The 14,274-nt window shown below is 47.4% G+C and overlaps 1 long non-coding RNA gene across 1 annotated transcript; it reads left to right on the forward strand.

Annotated features, from left to right (window-relative positions):
* The first annotated feature begins 1,744 nt into the window (after positions 1-1,744).
* Positions 1,745-10,879, forward strand: LOC149327533 (uncharacterized). Its single transcript, XR_016286255.1, has 3 exons — positions 1,745-1,989; positions 2,794-2,974; positions 9,863-10,879. It is a non-coding gene; the product is annotated as an uncharacterized LOC149327533 (long non-coding RNA).
* The last annotated feature ends 3,395 nt before the right edge of the window (positions 10,880-14,274 follow it).

The raw sequence follows: 14,274 nt of genomic DNA on the forward strand, positions 1-14,274 counted from the left end.
AAGATCCCGCCGCTGCCAACCAGTTGATATATTTGTCGATGCTAGAAGCGCGTCCCACCAGGCATCGGGTCCAGGAGCACCGCCGCAATGCCGAAGGAGGAAGGAACGTGGGCCGGAGACGGGGAGTAGGGGAAGAGAAGGAAAACTGTATTCACATAATTACATTAGAGCGGGACTGAGAATGGCTCTCAGTGGAAGGGGAACGTCTTCGTCAACCGTAGTCGACTGGAGCTAGCAGGCTTCTCGGCCACACTCACGGCCGAGTTAAATATCGTCCGGTTTCCCCAGATTCCTGGCTGGGGAATAATGGTCGACGAGCACTGTCCAATCCGATGGACCGAAGGGGACGTTCTTGTTACCACCCACGGCTGGGCAGGTGCGGGTTTTTCCACTCTAACGCAGCTGGGTCGATGAGAGGGGGAGAATGCTGACTCAACCAGCCCAGCGGGAAAGGAACCTCCCGAAGTCTTCCAGCAGGGGAATGAACTTGCCTCCCCGCCGATTTCCCAGAACGCGAGTCGGGGACACAGAATTCTTCAATTATCCGCCAGCGTGACCGGCGCCGCCAAGTCGCCTCCGCATTCACGGTGGTTGCTCGGACAAAAGCTCCTGGGCCTCGCCTGCCTTCGTCGCCGCTATAGTGGTCATCTCCGCTGTGGTCGCTGGGGTTTCTGCTGACAATGGCCCTCGACATTCTTGCTACACTAATCCGCTGAGGCTCGGAGGGGCATTCCAAACATCCCACTTCCCATGGTCGTCGCGGGGTTGTCGACCTTGGTGATTGTTCACGGTAGCTGTTTGATCGGGCCACGTGGTCCGAAGTACGGCTACAACAGCAGGCCTCGATAAATGTTCACGATAGCGGCTTGATCGGGCCCACGTGGTCCGAATTACGGTTACAACAGCAGGCCTCGATGAATGTTCACGGTAGCGGCTTGATCGGGCCCACGTGGTCCGAAGTACGGTTACAACAGGACGGAGTAAAAAAATAGAAAAGTGAAAAGCTTGAACGCACCTAGTTCTGGCACGCATCGTAGTATCTTTTGACAGTGGAGAGGGTAGCGCAACACTGCATCGGCATTTTACTTTTCAAACGAAGCGGGTGTCCAATGACGTGATAAAAACACACACAAAACCACAAAACAGAGGCGATGCTGCAGCGCGGCCTTGAAAGTTTCGCGCGTCACGCTAGAGCGGCGTGCGAACGCTCGTGTTCCCTAGGTACACACACGTACACTAAATCGCATGAGCCAAGCTGTGTAGAGTACGCTAAGCCACAAAATATGCGAAAATAAAAACCGAAACCAGTAGCGTTTGGCAACATCATCATTATTCCTTATTCTGCGACGCAGTTACGGGGAGCTGAGTTATAGCCTTAGAACAAGGCAGACAGTGCAGCCGTGCAGCGGCTGCGGCTTTCCTGGCCCCAGATGCGTTCCCTGTAGCTGCCCGGTTTTCCAAGCTTTCGTTCGCAGCGCCGCCAGAAACAGATGGTTGTGAGTAGTCGCATTTTTTCACCTCAATCATTCCAATTTGCTGACTTTGTAATTGAAACGAAATATTTTGTCATTTAATGCAACAAGTTTGCGGCAAAAAGGGCTTTATCAATTCTTTTTTTAACGCGTGTAAAGTTAGGCGACATTAGCGCCATCTTTCCGTTCGCTGGCGGCGGATTGCGAGTCTCATGTTGGCCGCGCGCTACACTACCTACTTTAGGACGCTGAAACGACTCTTTGTTGACGGGGTTCGACGGTTGTGAAGTTGTGGGTGCGCTTCTTCAGTTTGTTTGTGTTAAATGTGCGGCCTCGTTAGTGTTGTGGTAGTGTGACTGAACTCGGAAGGTGACAGATGGCTCTAGTGCTGCGGAAGACGTTCTTACGCGCACGCAGTGCTCAAAAACTGCTCTGACGTACTGCACGCAACCACGCCGAGAGCGGCCGGCGCCCGATGCCCGATAGAAGAAACGGCTTGCCGTGAACGTTGACAAATGTAAGTACAGAACTGGAAAGTGACTTCTGCGATGTATCGGGGGTATGATTGAGGGCTGCGAATGCATTTCGCTTGGTCTTCACGTCTTGTTCGCAGTGAGGTGCAAAATGCGGGCACCACGCGATCGTTTTCAGAGAGAAGGTGTTCTGACACGCTCGCTTGCCAACTATGCAACTTTTTAACCCGCCGCCTCACACTCTTTGCGTCAGTTCCTCGGCGCAGGAGTTATGTGATAGAATTTGGTTGCACGCCGAGAACTATGGGGTGCTGCTTGATTCGTTATTCCGACTGAACAGGAGCAGCGCGTGAGAAGGAGACCATAAGAACGAAAAGTGCTTGTAGCGGCGTGCGTCTTTTGATTCTGCTGCCTGAGTGTTGACTGGATAAGGAGCATTGCCCGTTCTACGTCGCAGTCACATCAAGTGCTGTGTTTCTTGATAGTTCTGGTCAACGAAACGACGATTAAAAATAGCAGAACCATTCCATTGCAGTGCAGCTGAGGTAATCGCACAGGTTTGTTTTCATTTTATTTTCTTACGTTCACTACATTTATGTCATTCCCCCATTTTCAGTCTGAAGCGATAAAAGTATAACGTGATTCGCGAATAATAGCTTTAAGAAAAGTATGACAAGCTTTGTAAACCATTTTTTTGCTAACTATTGGAGGCATAGGTAATTAATCATTAGCCTCCACTCATGAACACATTGGACTAAACAGCTAGAGGTTGTAATGGGATGTGGCTTCTGTGATGATGTTTATGAAAGTATGGCTCTAATGCAGCCTTTCTTCAAATGCACCCGCAGTCAAGCCCTGTACAGCTGCTCCACCGGTATCATCACGCTACTTTTGCACCAGCTTTCATCTGTCATCGAGCCAATGCTACCTCAACCAGAGGCCAATGACATCAAGACCTGCTGGTTCAGCCTCTCAGCCATTGACACTGGATATCAAGCATGTGCCACTTGTAAAAGGATAGGTAGACAAGTGGGTATTTTTTCCTTGTCTTTTTAGCCTGCGAAAAATATTCTGGTCCAAGCTCCCTCTCTCTTTCGTTTTTTTTCTTTTAAAAGAGGACCAAGAGAAAGGGAAAAGATATTGCGGGCATCATGAAAGCACTCCCCTAGTCAAGTACATTGTGTTATAGTGTGAAATGCTTTTTATAGTTTTTTCCCTCATGCCTCTCGTGCTTGGAAATCTTGACCACAGTATAGACCAAATTAAAACAATTATCTGCTTCATGACCTTTATACAGCAGTCTAAAAGCAGCAAATAAATTTTATAGGTTTACTTCAGCAGTACCTACCTCTTACAAGGTATGGCATGCTTGAAGTGAACCAGTGATGCGATAGGCATGGCCTAACGGGCAATGCATAATTGAATATTGGCGTTCAAGTGGAGCACTGTGCTTTAGAAGCATAGGTGTTGCTAGCATCAATAATTGATACCTTACCAGGTTATCCTTGCATTACATGAAACCCTGTAAAGCTTATATTTTAGCTGTACAGAAGAAAGGTGCTTATTCGATGTCATGAGCATTGCTGAGGTTTTCTTTCACACTCCCTTTGTCACAACTGATTGCACTGTACAGTTGAAATGCATTTGGAATTGAGTATTGGTGCATTGTTATTTTTATTCATGCCGACGTTCAGTTACTGATTGCATTACACTAGCTGAGCCTAAGTCAACAAATATTGCTGTGACCTTAACAAGACCCCTGGCTTTACTTGAACCGATGCATTTGATGTTACATTTCTCCCGTGCCATCAAGGTTTGTAATAAGCCTTAAGTAACTTAATTTACTTTCTTGAGGTATTTATTGCTGCAATTAGTGACAGGTAATTTCCTAAACAACAACCTAAGTACACATTTTTGTCTTCTTTGGAACACTTGTTTGCTTGTTTCCCTTCTATTCTTAACTTAAACAGATATGAGCAGGCCTCAGCACTTGAGGGATGTGCTGCGGGACAAATAAAAAACTACCAGTCCAGCTGCTCCCTTAGGGGCACGTTTCTGAGGCTTTTATCGCTTGTAGTTCTATGCAGCTTTACTTACAAGTATTGTATCTGACGCAGTGTGTGCCTTAATATTTTGATTCAATTGCTTTAGAGTGTGCCACTCTTGCCCTGACGAACTTGCTCACCTTTGTACTCTTTGTTCATACATTTTCCCCTAACACCTGGTATAGCTCCAAATGATACATTATCTACAGCAACATGTGCATTATATTGCGATGTGTTTGTGCCATCACTTTTGAAAACAAAAGCTGCCTCAATTTTTGTGCAGACAAATCAGAAATATAAAATAATTTTCATATTTGCTGGCCTGCATGTTATGTTCATATGACTGGAATGGCAAAATATCTCTTTGTGGTAGCCTAATTAGGTGTAACACGTTAATGTCAGTTCCTGTGAATATTGTTGCATTAGGCTAGGCGGTGCATGCACTGATATGCGCATCAGGAAAGAGGAAGACGAAGCTCGTGAGTTTTGAAGAAGACGACGGTCGAGCAGTGTCGGCTGGTGCCTGCAGTAAACGCCTGTCGTTTGAAAGCCCTGTCTTTCGTGTCCACCCTGTCTGCAATCCCAAGCGGAACTACCCCGTAACATCTTGGTGGAGGTCCTTTCGATTCCTCTGGCCACAGCTCCTCGTATTCCGCGCCAGAAACCTGGATTTGCGCAGTGGACGCCATCTCCCCGAGCTCACCCCACCGACTGCCACAGTAAACTTGGCATCCCAGGATGCATCACCCGCTCCGGAAACTCCAGCTCCCCACATGGTCTTAACCAAAATCCGCCATCCTCCTATTTTTAACGGCGAAGACAACACGGATGTTGAAGATTGGCTCGATGAATATGAAAGGTGCAGCAAGAATAACCTGTGGGATGCTAGCATAATGCTAGCAAACATCATCTTCTATCTAGCGGGAACGGCGAAGACCTGGTTTACCAACCACGAACAGGAAATGCCTACTTGGGACATCTGCAAACAAAAACTTCAGGACTTGTTCGGCGAGCCAATTGGGCGAGCTCTAGCAGCCAAAAACGACCTGGCTACTCGCGCCCAATCGTCGACTGAATCATACCTTGCCTACATACAAGACATCCTCGCCCTTTGTCGGAAGGTGAACGCCTCCGTGACCGAAGCTGATAAAGTGGGCCATATACTTAAGGGTATCGCCGATGACGCCTTCAATATACTTCTCTGCAAAGATTGCTCTACGGTGGACACAGTCCTGCAAGTGTGTCGCCGTTTCGAACAGGCGAAGCAACGCCGTATCGTCCATCGATTTATGCGCCTTCCCAACACGGCAACTACATCCTCATGTGATGATCCGCCCACTTTGCAGCAGCCTTCAAGTCAGAACAACCTCACTACCATCGTCCGCAGGGAAATCGTGGCCTTAACTCCTGTTACCCTTCCATCCCCTCCTGCAGAGGCCACAATAGCTATGATACAGGCTGTTGTCCGCCAAGAATTCGCGAATGTGGGCCTCGTCTCCAATCCTACCACGCCACCCCCTGCACCACAGCCAATACCAGTGGTTGCTGCTGCTACCACAACCCCGTCCTACACACCGCGCTACCCTACCCGCAATCCTGCGGAGTGGCGCACATCTGACAACCGGCCTATTTGCTTCGTCTGCTGTCGGGCTGGCCATACGTCCCGCTATTGCCGCAGCCGCCCGGTTCCCCCCTCTAACCCCTACAACAGACCCCTCCGCCACGACTATTATGCACCACGGCCCGTTTCTGTGCCCCCGGCACAGCTTCGTACCGAGAACATTGCGCAAGTCCATCGTCCTAGCCGTTCGCCATCGCCCCAAGCCCACCGTTCTCGATCACCTACTCCTCGCCGCAGCTTCTCCCCAACGTACCAAGACCCCTACTCGGGAAACTAGGCGACGCAGCGCCCGGACGTGACGCTGCGTTATCCACCCGGACTGCCAACTGTGTTTCGACCATCGCACCACGCCGCAACCTGATCAATGTTCTCGTGGATAGAGTCCCTGTGCTCGCTCTCATTGACACTGGAGCCCATATTTCAGTTTTTAGTTCGTCGTTCCGCCAGCGCCTCAAGAAAGTTCTTACGCCCGCTGACACCTCGACAGTTCGTGTTGCTGATGGAAGCACTACTACCCTCATCGGAATGTGCACTGCGCGCGTTAGTATTGCCGGCCACCACGTCCCTGTGCTATTCGCCGTCCTTACTACTTGTCCTCAAGACGTCATTTTAGGGCTAGACTTTTTAACAGCCCATTCCGCTCTCATCGACTGTTCTTCCGGACTTCTGCGCCTAGCCCTGCCCCATTGTGTTCCCGACCCTAGTGCTGACCATTCCCAGCCTCGCCTCCGCTCCAGTACATTTACTCGCCTACCTCCCGAGGCGGCAGTATACGTGCCCATGTCACCTTTTCCCTCCCTCCCTGACGGCAACTACGTTGTCAACCCCCTCACCGACGTCACTCTACAACACAACATCGCCCTACCTCATAACATTGTACACCTCGAGAACAACCTCACCTACATCCCCGTACTCAACTTCAGCATATCTTCGCAAGTTCTCCCGGAGGGCATATTCCTTGCCGAGCTGTCACCTTTGTCCAGCTTTACTATTTCTGCAGTGCTGACCGACCGTCACGCCGAGGTACCTGCACAACCTGTCCCGTCACTTAGTCCGGAGGACCGCATCTCTGCCATGGTTGCCTCTGACCTGCGTCCAGATTATGCTAGTGCCCTTGCCGACCTTCTGCGGTCGTACAGCGACATTTTTGATTTCGGCCACGACTCCTGGGCCAAACGTCCGTCGTCACACATCGCATCGATGCTGGAGATGCCCGCCCCCTTCACCGACGGCCTTACAGAGTTGCTCTTTCAGAACGCCAGATCATTCAGGCAGAAGTGGACAAAATGTTGGCCAGCAACATTATTGAGCCGTCGAGCAGCCCCTGGGCGTCTCCGGTAGTACTTGTCAAAAAGAAAGACGACAGCTGGCGGTTTTGCGTAGATTATCGACACCTAAACAAGATCACAAAGAAAGACGTGTACCTTCTTCCTAGGATCGATGACGCCCTCGACTGTGTGCATGGTGCCAACTACTTCTCCTCCATAGATCTCCGTTCTGGATATTGGCAGATCTCTGTTGCCGAAAGAGATCGTGAGAAGACGGCTTTTGTCACCCGGGATGGACTCTACCCATTCAAGGTGATGCCTTTCGGCTTATGTAATGCCCCTGCGACCTTCGAGCGCATGATGGACTCCTTACTACGCGGGTTCAAATGGACCACATGTCTGTGCTACATCGATGACGTCATAGTATTTTCATCAACCTTTGAGGGCCACCTCCATCGTCTTTCGGCTATTCTTGGCGTCTTCCGACGAGCTGGCCTTCAGTTGAACTCCAAGAAGTGTAGCTTTGGTCGCCGGGAACTCAAGATCCTAGGGCATTTGGTCAACACCGATGGCATTCAGCCGGACCCCGACAAAATTCGCGCTGTAAGTGGTTTTCCTATACCGCAATCTAGCGGCGACGTGCGTAGCTTCCTCGGACTTTGCTCATACTTCCGGCGATTTGTCCCGAACTTCGCGGAAATCGCCCGTCCGCTCACGCAGCTTCTGAAAAAAGACGTCTCCTTTTCCTGGGGCCACGAACAATCAGCCGCCTTCGCCGCTCTTATTGCCCACCTCAGCCGTCCGCCACTGTTGGCTCACTTCAATCCATCCGCCCCCACAGAAGTACGTACCGACGCAAGTGGTCATGGCATTGGTGCCGTTCTCGCACAACGTCAGCTCGGCTCCCCTCGCGTCATCGCCTATGCCAGCTGACTCCTCTCTACGGCCGAACAGAATTATTCCATCACTGAACGTGAGTGCTTAGCCCTAGTTTGGGCCATTACGAAGTTCCGCCCCTACTTGTATGGGCGGCCATTCACCGTAGTCACTGACCACCACGCCTTGTGTTGGCTTTCTACACTCAAAGACCCTACTGGCCGCCTTGGACGTTGGGCCTTGCGCCTTCAGGAGTACAATTTTTCAGTAGTTTATAAGTCTGGCCAGTTGCATCGAGACGCCGATTGCCTGTCCCGTCATCCAGTCGACCCTCCAAGCCAACCTGAATGTGACAGTGAAGATTGCGTGTTCTCTATTTCTGACTTTTCCAACATTCGCCGAGAGCAACGCCAGGACCCTCAGCTTCGCGAAATTATCAATCGCCTCTGCGCCGATCGCCATCACCCTTCCCTTCATTTGTTTGTGCTCCACGACGGCACCTTATACCGACACAATATGCGACCTGATGGCACCGACCTTCTAGTCGTCCCTCAGCACCTACGCACAGCCGTCCTTGAACAGCTTCACGACGTTCCTACTGCGGTTCATCTCGGCGTCTCTCGCACATACGACAGTGTGCGCCGTCGGTTCTTTTGGCCAGGCCTATACCGCGCCGTCCGCCGCTACGTGGCTGCTTGTGACCGCTGTCAACGCCGGAAAAAGCCATCAGTTTTACCAGCTGGACTTCTGCAGCCGATCGATATCTCCATAGACCCATTTTCTCGTGTGGGTCTGGATCTTCTAGGGCCTTTTCCGCTGTCCGCATCGGGGAACAAATGGATTGCGGTGGCCACTGATTACACCACACGCTACGCGGTCACACGAGCAATACCAACCAGTTGTGCAACTGATGCTGCTGCTTTCCTCCTCAACGACGTTATACTCGTGCATGGAGCTCCCCGCCAACTGCTCACCGACCGTGGCCGTTGCTTTCTTGCGCGTATAGTCGACGAGATCCTGCGGTTGTGCAACGTTCGTCATTCTTTCACGACTGCCTACCATCCACAGACGAACGGGCTTACCGAACGCCTTAACCGGACATTGACTGACATGCTGTCCATGTACGTTTCTGATGACCACCGCGACTGGGACATCACGCTGCCATTTGTGACATTTGCATACAATTCTTCGCGTCAAACCACTACCGGCTACTCCCCCTTCTATCTTCTATACGGCCGTGACCCTCTGCTTCCTTTTGACAGCCTGCTCCCTTCAGTCGCCACTGCCAGCTCATATGCTCATGACGCCATAGCCCGAGCTGATGCTGCCCGCGTTGTTGCACGCAACCGACTCACAGCCTCCCAGCACTCCCAGAAACGTCGCTATGATTCCTGTCATCGCAACCCCCAGTATTCTTGCGGCTCTCTCGTGCTGCTTTGGACCCCAGCTCGCCGCGTGGGCCTCTCGGAAAAGCTTTTGCCCCGTTATACAGGACCCTACCGTATTCTACGACAAGTGACTCCAGTGACATACGAAATTGCACCCTTGAATCCCGCACGCCATACCTCTACACCTCGCACCGAGACAGTCCATGTTGCACGCCTCAAGCCGTACTACACGGACCCTGGTTTGGGCTAGTTCGCACCGGGACGGTGCTTTTCAGCCGGCGGGGTAGTGTTGCATTAGGCGGTGCATGCACTGATATGCGCATCAGGAAAGACGAAGACGAAGCTCGTGAGTTTTGAAGAAGACGACGGTCGAGCAGTGTCGGCTGGTGCCTGCAGTAAACGCCTGTCGTTTGAAAGCCCTGTCTTTCGTGTCCACCCTGTCTGCAATCCCAAGCGGAACTACCCCGTAACAATATCATTCAGTCTTCGAATGTGGGGGCAGAATTGAACACAACAGCATGTTATAGCTTTTTCTTGTTCAAGGATGCATTACATTTAGTTGTAGTCTTGTGACTGCTGCTTATGCTATTACTCAGCAGCCTTATCAAACTCACTCGGAGTGCTGCATTTTAGTGCACATTTAACTGATTGTTGCTTCTCCGTGTTTGATTCTATTAGAAGTTACTATAACTGTATACTTTGAATGTTATCTTGTGCAGTTCTCTTGCTGCTGCATTCTGCCATGGAGGAGGCTACCTGTTCGTGCACACGTCTCATCACTAGGACGCTACCTCTTCCGCTGGTGATGCAGACAAGTAACGACCGGGTTAATTGGAGAGGCATTGGAGAGGCCTTTGCCCTGCAGTGGGCATAGTCAGGCTGATGATGATGATGATGGACAACAAGCAGGCTGCCTGATATTGAGGACAAGTGTCAGGATAGTGCACCAACAAAGTCGCTTAAGCATTTCTGTGCTGATGTATGTTTATTAAAATCAGCTCATAGCTTGATATCTACATCCATGCGGACATTTAGCATATGTTTGGAATCTGTTTGAATTTTAATTCGTGAGTGTTTGCAGGCTTTAATGTTGGTCTTAAGACAGTGTAAGCATTGTTTCACTGTGTGGAATTTTTTAGCTGTTTTGGAGAGATGTGTGTGTATGCATGCAGTTTTTTTTCCACGGGTTTGTTATGTGGCTCATGGAACCTTCATGTTACAGAAGAAATTATTTCATTTCTGTGTTGTACAGGAAAGTGAGCAGTATTTATATGCACCAGGTGTTTCAGGGAAGAATAAGTAGTTTTCAAAAATATGGCTTTTGCTGCATAATATAACCAGTGTTAGCAGACACCAGAAAGCTGGTGAGGTGCATTTAGTAAGCTGGTTAACTAATTTCTGATAATTAACTTTTTAACTAACGCAGGTTTGCAACTGGTTGCAGTTAGAGACTTTTAGCCAGTTGTTCGTAGTAGCCATATCAGTTTTTAGAATGTACAAAACATGACTACTTTCGCCGCTGTGGCTCGACAAAATTTGGCTGCATCGTGCGAAAATACATGCGCTTATGAAAGCACACAGGGAAAGAAACCCCTCCAGTGCATGTAACTGCTACAAATCTCTAATGGCAACTAGACGCCTAACTCTGATAGTGAAGGAGTCATATTCTTAGCAGTAAGAAACACACATAACACCAAGACTCACACACACAGGACACCCGCTAGACTTCAGCTATCTTTACTGGACACTTGTACGACATAAATATGTATCACTGAGCACACGCAGGTGCCTCGTCATCCGCAACAGGTCTAACTACGCCCTGCCCTCTCCTGCAAGGCATACGGTTGCTCCGATAAACAATCTCTTTTTCTGCCTCTTGAATACGAAAGACTTCGATAATTTCTCTTTCTTTTTTCTCGGCTCCCAGGCCTTTCATATTCAACAGGCGGGTGACATGTGTGTAAGCACTCCCTCCCTGGCATTGGCAGAAAAAGAGATTGTTTATCGGCGCAACCGTATGCCTTGGAGGAGAGGGGAGGGCGTAGTTAGACCTGTTGCGGATGACGAGGCACCTGCGTGTGCTCAGTGATACATATTTATGTCGTACAAGTGTCCAGTAAAGATAGTTGAAGTCTAGCGGGTGTCCTGTGTGTGTGTGTTCTTACCGCTAAGAATATGATTCCTTCAAGCCGTTACCAACTAGCCCAACTTAATGTTTTAACGAAGTTTCTGATAGTGAAAAGGTTCATTAATAAAAATTAGCTAACCAGCTTATTACGTAAGACTCTTCACAAGTTTTCTGGTGCCTGCCAACACTGGTAATACTATGCTGAAAAAGCCATACATTCATCTCAAAATACCTGTTTTTTGAAAATTACTTATGCAACTTAATCATTCAAAAACTAAATTGATGTCTTTTACTAACCGAATGTCTCGAATTCAAACAGCATACTGCTTAAATAATACCTCACTCGAGCTAGTCACCACCTATAAGTACTTAGGACTTCACCTTCATTCAGACTTAGCATGGAACCACCATATTAACCTTATGCTTGCATCTGCTAATCGGTCATTAGGTCTCTTAAAACATAACCTAAAGCATGCTCCTCTTCACCTCCGTGCTCATGCCTATACCACTCTAATTCGACCTAAAATTGAATATGCCTCGGCTATCTGGGACCCTTACCAATCTTACCTAATAAATAACATTGAATCATTGCAGAACCGCGCCGTTCGTTTTATTTACTCCGATTATTCACGTAACCTCAGCGTCACATCCTTAAAGAAACGCGCAGGTCTCCAGGATTTATGTCTCCGCCGTAAAATTGCACGACTGTCACTTTTTCATAAACTTTATCATCATCCATCACTTCATAACGACTTTTTTTCTTTGCCTACTTCGATTTTTGACCGCCGCGATCATCCATTTAAAGTTAGACGTTTCACGTGCAGAACATTTATCTATGCGCATTCATTCTTACCACGCACAATATCTGACTGGAACACTCTGCCTTCACATATCGCAACCACCACTGATCCTGATAAATATTTTAAACTTATATCTTCAATAACTACTGCTTAACCCTTCGCATACATTGTTATTTTATTTGTTCATGGCTTCCTTTTTTGCAGGGTTTGTGACTAAAAAGATTCATTGTATTAGTGTTCTGTTTGTATAATTTTAATAATGCAGTAATCTTCGTTCTTTGCCGCGCTGCCATTCTTTTGATTCTTTTGCTTACTTATATGTCATGCAAAGTGTCTTATTTGTGCTTTTGATTGATTCTTTTGCTTACTTATTTCATCCAGTGTGTCTTATTTGTGCTTTTGTTGTTTGTTTTATATTTGTGGTTTTTCTTTTATTCTGTTCAATTGCCTGTGCCCCCCCCCCCCATGTAATACCCTCTCGAGGGCCTTTAGGGGTATTCTGGATAAATAAATATAAATAAAATACTTAGTCTTCTCTGAAACACCTCGTATATATGTAAGAAAAACCTAACGGGATTAAATTGACGACATTTTGGTTGGAGGGCCAGCCGTTTTCAAGTGTACTACAGCATTTGAAGCACACAGCTTTTGTTTCGAATGCTATACTATACTCGAAAAAGGCTGGCCCTCCAGCCGAAACATCGTGAATTAAAACCTGTTTTTTTTTAATTCTGTGTGTCAGTCATTGTTACTTAGGGGGAACTGAGGGGAAGTGTGCCGAAGGCAATATTCTGTTCCTCTATTGTTCTCCATAAAATATTTTGATGCATCATGCATGTGTTGTAGCGCGTATGTACACTTGTGCACAATAAATGTAATAATTTGCATTTTGCTTCTATTATTCTTTAAGCACTCCAGGATAGTGTTCACAAAATGATTTTGAAGTGATAAAACTGTTAGTAAAAGTGTTGTACTTTGTAGTTAACACACACTTTTCCAAAAGTTGATGTAGGAATTATACTTTCTTCGTACTTGAGTGTTTTGAATAACGGTGGCCAATTGTGTCAAAATACCTGTTTTTTGAAAATTACTTAGTCTTCCCTGAAACACCTCGTATATATGTAAGAAAAACCTAACGGGATTTAATTGACGACGTTTTGGTTGGAGGACCAGCCGTTTTCAAGTGTACTACAGCATTTGAAGCACACAGCTTTTGTTTCGAATGCCATACTATACTCGAAAAAGGCTGGCCCTCCAGCCGAAACATCGTGAATTAAAACCTGTTTATTTTTTAATTCTGTGTGTCAGTCATTGTTACTTAGAGGGAACTGAGGGGAAGTGTGCCGAAGGCAATATTCTGTTCCTCTATTGTTCTCCATAAAATATTTTGATGCATCATGCATGTGTTGTAGCGCGTATGTACACTTGTGCACAATAAATGTAATAATTTGCATTTTGCTTCTATTATATTTAAGCACTCTAGGATAGTGTTCACAAAATGATTTTGAAGTGATAAAACTGTTAGTAAAAGTGTTGTACTTTGTAGTTAACACACACTTTTCCAAAAGTTGATGTAGGAATTATACTTTCTTCGTACTTGAGTCTTTTGAATAACGGTGGCCAATTGTCGGAAGACCGTTGATAGGGTGTTGGTAGACATTGTCGGTATGTGGTTGATAAGAAGTGTAAAGACTTTCTATGTACTTGAGTCTTTTGGATAACGGTGGCCAATTGTTGGAAGACCGTTGATAGGGTGTTGGTAGACATTGTCGGTATGTGGTTGATAAGAAGTGTAAAGACTTTCTATGTACTTGAGTCTTTTGGATAATGGTGGCCAATTGTCGGAAGACCGTTAATAGGGTGTTGGTAGACATTGTCGGTAAGGGGTCAGTATGAAATGTATAGGAACTCGATAAGGGGATGATAGGAAGTATAAAGACTTTCTTTGAACTTGAGTCTTTTGGATATCGGTGGCCAATTGTCGGAAGACGGTTGATAGGTTGTTACTACAATGTACAAAGGCGTTTAAAAGACTTTCTATTCAGTGTTGATAGGTTCTATTAACAATTGTCGAAAGACTTTCTAAAGAATGTTACTAAATATTTTTGTAAGGGATCTCTCCAATTGACCCTGTACTTCGCCAGTTGCGGCCACAGTATCCCCGCAAAGTTCTTAATCTCATCCGCTCCCCTAAATTTCTGCC

Source organism: Amblyomma mixtum, chromosome 10, assembly GCF_055824585.1.
Source record: "Amblyomma mixtum isolate Tamu chromosome 10, ASM5582458v1, whole genome shotgun sequence".
NCBI classification, from domain to species: Eukaryota; Metazoa; Arthropoda; class Arachnida; order Ixodida; family Ixodidae; genus Amblyomma; species Amblyomma mixtum.